Below are 5,937 nucleotides of genomic sequence, written 5' to 3'. Positions count from 1 at the left end.
GGTTACTTATTCCTCAGATTATTCTCACATATTCAGAAGCCTTTCTCACATGTTCAGAAGTAGTTAGAGGTCTCTCACCATTACCATAGGGGCCACAGACTCTTTTCTGAGACACTACAAAAAGTTATTAATAAATTGACTTCAAGGAAATTCCTGTTTCATGTCCTCTGAAATGCTCCAAAAGGTCAACACCTAAAAATGCCTGGTGTCCTGGAAGTGCCTAGAGTCCCCTATATTTTACTTTTCTCCCTTTCTAACTCTGTGCATGGACTTATTTATATAAAGCCCTTTGAGATCGGGCATCTGCCTATTTTTCCACCCTCATAACTCACTGTTTTTCAACACATGGCTATTGCCGTTACTTTCAGCTGACTTCTCATGGTTCTAGACTGTGCTTATTTTTTCATTCTGCCAAGCCACCACAGAGGCCCTGCCTATGCTTAGGTTGCCTTTCTTTTTTGGGACTGCTTCATGGACTCCTAATCATCCTAAAGGATTTGGCTCAGACGTTAAGCCTTTCCTAAATCTCCTACTCTCATTTCTATTTGTTCAATATTTCATTCATTCATCAAATATTTGTTGGGCTACAACTCTGTGCCAGATCCTCTTTTAGGCATTGGGTATACAGAAATAAACAAAACGAATTCCTTCTGTCTTGGAACTTACATGCTAGTAGTTGGGTAAAATAGGCAGTAAATAAACAGATCATTAAAATATGTAGTATGTCACTGTATGGGTCCATTTACATGAAATACAAAAACAAGCAAAATTAATCTATGCTGTCAGAAGTTAGAGTCATGCTTACCCTTAGAGTGTGAAGAGGGCACAATGGCTAGGAGGGAGCATGAGGAAAATCTGCAGGTGTTGGTAATACTCTGTTTCTTGGTCTGGGTGCTAGTTACATGATTGCATTCAGTTTGTGAAAATTAATTGAGCTGAACACTTACATGTACTTTTCTGTGTGTATATTATATTTCAATGTAAACTAAATATTTAGTTTATAGGTAGTGTATCAAATGGTCAAGAGTTGTAGAGAAAAATAAAGCAGGGAAGGCAGATTGGAAAAAGAGTGGAGGGGAAGGGAAGGAAGGTTGTGATTTTAAATAGGCTGTCCAGAGAAAAACCTTACTGAGAAGCTAAATTTTAAGAAGAATTTGTAGGAGGTGAGGATGCCAGGCGCTGGGATGGACAAGGGCTGGTGGATTTGAGTAACAGCAAGGAGACCACTGGTTGGAATGAAGAGAATATGAGGAGAGTGTAAGAGATGGTATCAGAAAGATAACAAGAGACTGGAATGCATTGTGCTTTATAGGCCATTGTAAGGGTTTTGACTTTTGCTCATACTCTGAGAAAAGATGGAAAACTATTAGAAAGTTTTCAACAGAGGAGTAAAATTACCTCACTTATATTTTAAAAGTATCTTTCTGGTGACTTTTGAGAAAAGAGCCAAGAGAGATGAGGATGAGAGCAGGGTGGCCAGTTGGGAGATTGTTGTAATAATCCAGGTAAGAAAAGATGATGACTTGTCTAAGATGGTAGTAGTGGAAATGGTGAGAGGAGAGTGGGTTATGGAGGCAGAGCAGATAGGATTTACTGACAGATTAGATGACGGGTGTGCAGAAAAGAGAGTGGAGTCACCTGAGACAGTGGTGTCACCATTTATTCTGATCCAAAAGTCTGAAATTTGGTTTGAATGTGTTAAGTTAGAGAGGCCCATTTCAGACATTTGAGGGGCCATGTTGAATTGATGGTTGGATATGAAATTGGAGTTGAGAAGTCCAGGCTTGAAACATGCAACTGAGTGTTGTCAATCTATAGATGGTGTTTCAAATTGTAAGACTAAATGTGCTTACAAGGGAGCAGTCATAGATGGAAAAGATTAGAGGTCCAGGAACTGAACCCTGGGACCCTCCAACATTTATAGGTCAGAGAGATTAAGAGAAACCAGCAAAGGGAAATGAGAAGGAAAGGACAGTAAAGTAGAGTGGAAAAGAGGAATGTGTTGTGACCTGGAAGCCAAACGAAGGAAATGTTTCAGGGAGGAAGGAGTGATCACTTGTGCCAAAAGCTGCACACAAGTCAATAAGAGGAGGACTGAGATGAGATCATTTGAGAGAAAGAACACAGGCAGTTTTGGGAGACTAAGAATAGATCACTAGAGAGGTAACACAGAAGACAGTTTGTTTCAAAGGGGAGCAGCAGAGAAATGTGTGTTAGCTGAGAAAATTAGGGTTTCACTTTTCTTTGTCTTTGTTTAGATGAGAGGAATAACAGCTTGTTTGTATGTTGATAATGAACAAATGGAGAGGGTAAAGTTGAAGTAGAATGGGGGAAGAATTGCTGAGTAATGTCTCTTGGTAGGCAAAAGGATGGGGTCTAATGCACAGGTAGAAGGGTTTGCCTAGGTAAGATTATGCAAAAGAGGTAAGTCAGAGTATGTAGGCACTGATGACAAAAGTGAATAGTGTGGTTTGGGGAGCTTGTAGAAATTCTCTTCTGCTTGCTTCTAATTTTCTTAGTGAAATGGGAGGTTTATCAGCTGAAAGTGAGGCTGGGTATGATGGTATTGGGGGTTTGAGGAGAAAGGATGAAATGGTCATCTAGGAGAGGAGAGGAGAGGAGAATAACTAAATAAACATGACAGTCTTCCTGGGTAGCACAGAAGGCATATTTGAGGTTTATGGTTGTAAATCTAAACTGAGAATACTTAGTATGGTTGTGTGTTTTTCTCCAGCCACATTCAATTGCTTGTGTATAGGCACAGAATGGGAGGAGAGTGGGGTTAGCCAGATGTTGGGGTTTGGCCATATAGGTGTGACAAAGGAAGACAGATATGTGCTAGAAAGTGATGATGTAACCACCCATGGGATCTAAGCTGTGTTAGAAAGGGTAAGGGATGTAAAGCAGGGGAAAGGACAGTGAGGAAGCAGTAGGATCATTGGTGTCCAGGTCCTAATGGCAGCCAAAGAGTTCTTAGAGTCAGGTACTAGAGATAGTGAGCTGGAGGGGTAGAAGGTAGTGGTTGGAGAGTTTCAATGCTTGGAATTGAGATAATGGAGTGGTTGTGGTTAATGCTAATGACAAAATCTAAGTTCCAACCATGGAGCGGGTGACTAAGGTTAAAATGGGAAACAAGATCCTTAAAGGAAAGAAGGTCCAGGTCCAAAGAAGCTCAATGGGTAGATCATACACCAAGAATTATGACAGAAGTAATGTTGAATGGCTTGGCAGAACCAGCACCTAAAATCAAGGAATGGTGGTGGGGAGCAATAGAAGAATGTAACATGGAAGGTAGTGAATGGAAAAGTCTAATGGGATGAGATTTTAAGCTTGAAGTGTGCAGAGAGGAGGGAGAGAGAATGATCTGGAAGCCATAATGAGAAGTAAGGAATTCACTTATGTCAAATGTATGGAGGATGTTAGAAAGAAAACTTGAAAGGGCTATAGGGGAAGAAGTGTGCTCAGAGGAAAGTCAAATTTCAGTTAGAGCAAGAAGGTAAGGGAAATGTTAACAGAAATTGAGAATAGAAGGGGTTTGCTGATGATTGATAGCAGGTTCCAAAGGGCACAGTAGAAGGGTTTCAGAATTTGGGAATGGGTTGTAAATAGGATCCGAAAAGGAAGGGTAAGAGCCATAGGGAGATCAGAGTCCACGGGATTAAGGATATACTGGGAGTCTTGTGCTTCTTGTCATGTTAAGCTTGAAAAGGGAAAAAGACACGGTGAGATTAGATACGGTTATCTCAAGACAGAACATAATGGCAAAGCTGTGAATGTCGTTGAGGGGAAAGAGGGTGAGGGTTTTGTCAGGAGCACACAGAATTTTCAGGTCCTCTCTTTACTCTCTGATGAAGGAGTGGAAGCCAGGATGGAGCAGACTTATCTGGATCATGTGGAAATCTGGGACTCCCTTTTGATTCTTGTGGGTGACAACATGGAAGCTGGAGAAAGAAAAGCAAGACAGCCACGTACAGTAGCTCAGGTTGTGCATATTACAAGTCAAGGGTGTTTCATTTACAGACACTCTAATGTAACCACCCTGGAAAAACACACTCTCCACAACACCTGAAATATATTATATTCGTAAACTTTTAACATTGCTGAGATTCATTATTCATCTTGTCACAAGGCTGTGTGAATCCCTCACAAAGAGAAACCATGTTGCCCTATCTCTCTTTTCTGGCCTCTGAAACATAGTAGACTTTTGGAATAGGCCTCGTTAGCTCTTAATTCCTGAGTCTTATCATCACGGCTCCAGAGGTGCAAAACAACTTGGAACCTTGATATGGAAATGCATGACCTCTCTATTCCTTTTCTTAGGTCACACCAGGAGCACCCTCCTCCTTTCTCCCTCTGTGGACTCACAAGCTAATAAACAGACTCTGCAGTTGTTCCTTGGTCTGGGATTACTTCCTTTCAGAAAATACTGATATGTGGTGGGATTTGCTGACTGGTGACATCAATTCCTCTTGCATGTGTCTCAGCCCTACAAACCTAATAGACGCAGTAGTGCTATTTCAAGGCCATGGACCTGTTTGGCTTCTGTTTCCCTTCTGTCTCTGAAAGTTGGTAGGAAATATCCATTCACTTCCTTTTTCTCTTTTTGCTTCTCTAATTGTTCCCTCAACAATATTGTTGAATTGATGAGTGAGTAAATCAGAATTTTGCGTCACAGATGGAGAACTGCTAGTGCTGAGTGAGGGTTGAGTGTTACTGCTCTTAGGGAACAGAGAACAGAGACGATTCATTTTTCTCAACTGTTCTTTCCTGTGGGACTTTCAGAGATGCATTGTAGCTGATTGCAGGGGTTGCCTCTGGTACAGAACCCTAGCCTACCATGTTTTCTTTTTTTACAGGGATAAAGTATCCCCACATGTATGTCTACTATTAAGAGATTTGAATAACATCTACCCAAAGAGCAAACTGTCTTGCCTTTAGCCAGTGGAGCTCCTGTTTTTCTCCTGTGGATGATATTCGTTTTTGTTTTCAGCACTTATCTGTCATAAACCAAGAAAAAGTAATGAGGTAATAAGTCCAGTGTGTTGGATGCTGCCTGAAACTATAGAGCTCCCCTATCTTGTCTCTCTCAGGCCTGCATGTTTAAGTCTTATTTCTTCGTCTTTAATTGTTTCATTTATAAGATTTACTTTCATTTGACCTTATGCCTCTCTCATGTTAAATGCTCTGAGTAGAATTTAACAACCTTAACTGCAAAATGAAAAGACGATTGAAAGCCTGATGTACTATCTACATTGTGTATGTTTCATTGATGTGGTGCTTCAGTGATGATTTGTTGGAGAGTCAGGGCAGATCAGGTTTCCTCTAAGCCACTTTTTTGCTTTTGGTATTGAGATTACATGGGCACTTTGCCAACACAAAAGGAGACCTAAGGGACATCTTCCTAAAACTGACTATAGATGGGATCATTATATTTGTAAAAGCCTTCTCTGGGCATTATTGGACAAAGGCTACAGAAATCTTGGAAAGTCAAAGAAAGTGAGACTAAATCTTAAACTCTTCTGATTTGTCCAGTTGATTTCAGTCCTTATTATTCCTAAACGTCACCTTCCAAATCTCTCCTTTCAATGCTCTTTGCGCAGATTCTCCTCCTTTGTTCCCTTTGGAAATGGTGGGGGTTGGAGGATGACATCTGTCCTGGGCCCTGTAGGAATCAAGATTAGGTTATGGGAGAGACAAGGAAAAGTCATGTCAGACAAAAGCCAACACAGAAAATTGTCTAAGAACCAGAGATGTTAATTGGTTGACAACCTGAATTTTTTGAATCAGTGGATTCGGGTGATGAAATAATTTCAGTGGAGATAAGATGTGTATCTGCTTCTGAAACCTCCATGTAGAATGTCACAGGAAGAAGGCACACCAGGGAGATTGATAGCTGCATTCTGAAGGTAAGTTTTCACCAGGACAGAACTTTGAGAT

Source organism: Prionailurus viverrinus, chromosome C2 (genome assembly GCF_022837055.1).
Source record: "Prionailurus viverrinus isolate Anna chromosome C2, UM_Priviv_1.0, whole genome shotgun sequence".
Lineage (NCBI taxonomy): Eukaryota > Metazoa > Chordata > Mammalia > Carnivora > Felidae > Prionailurus > Prionailurus viverrinus.
Note: the sequence above shows the minus strand (reverse complement) of the source record.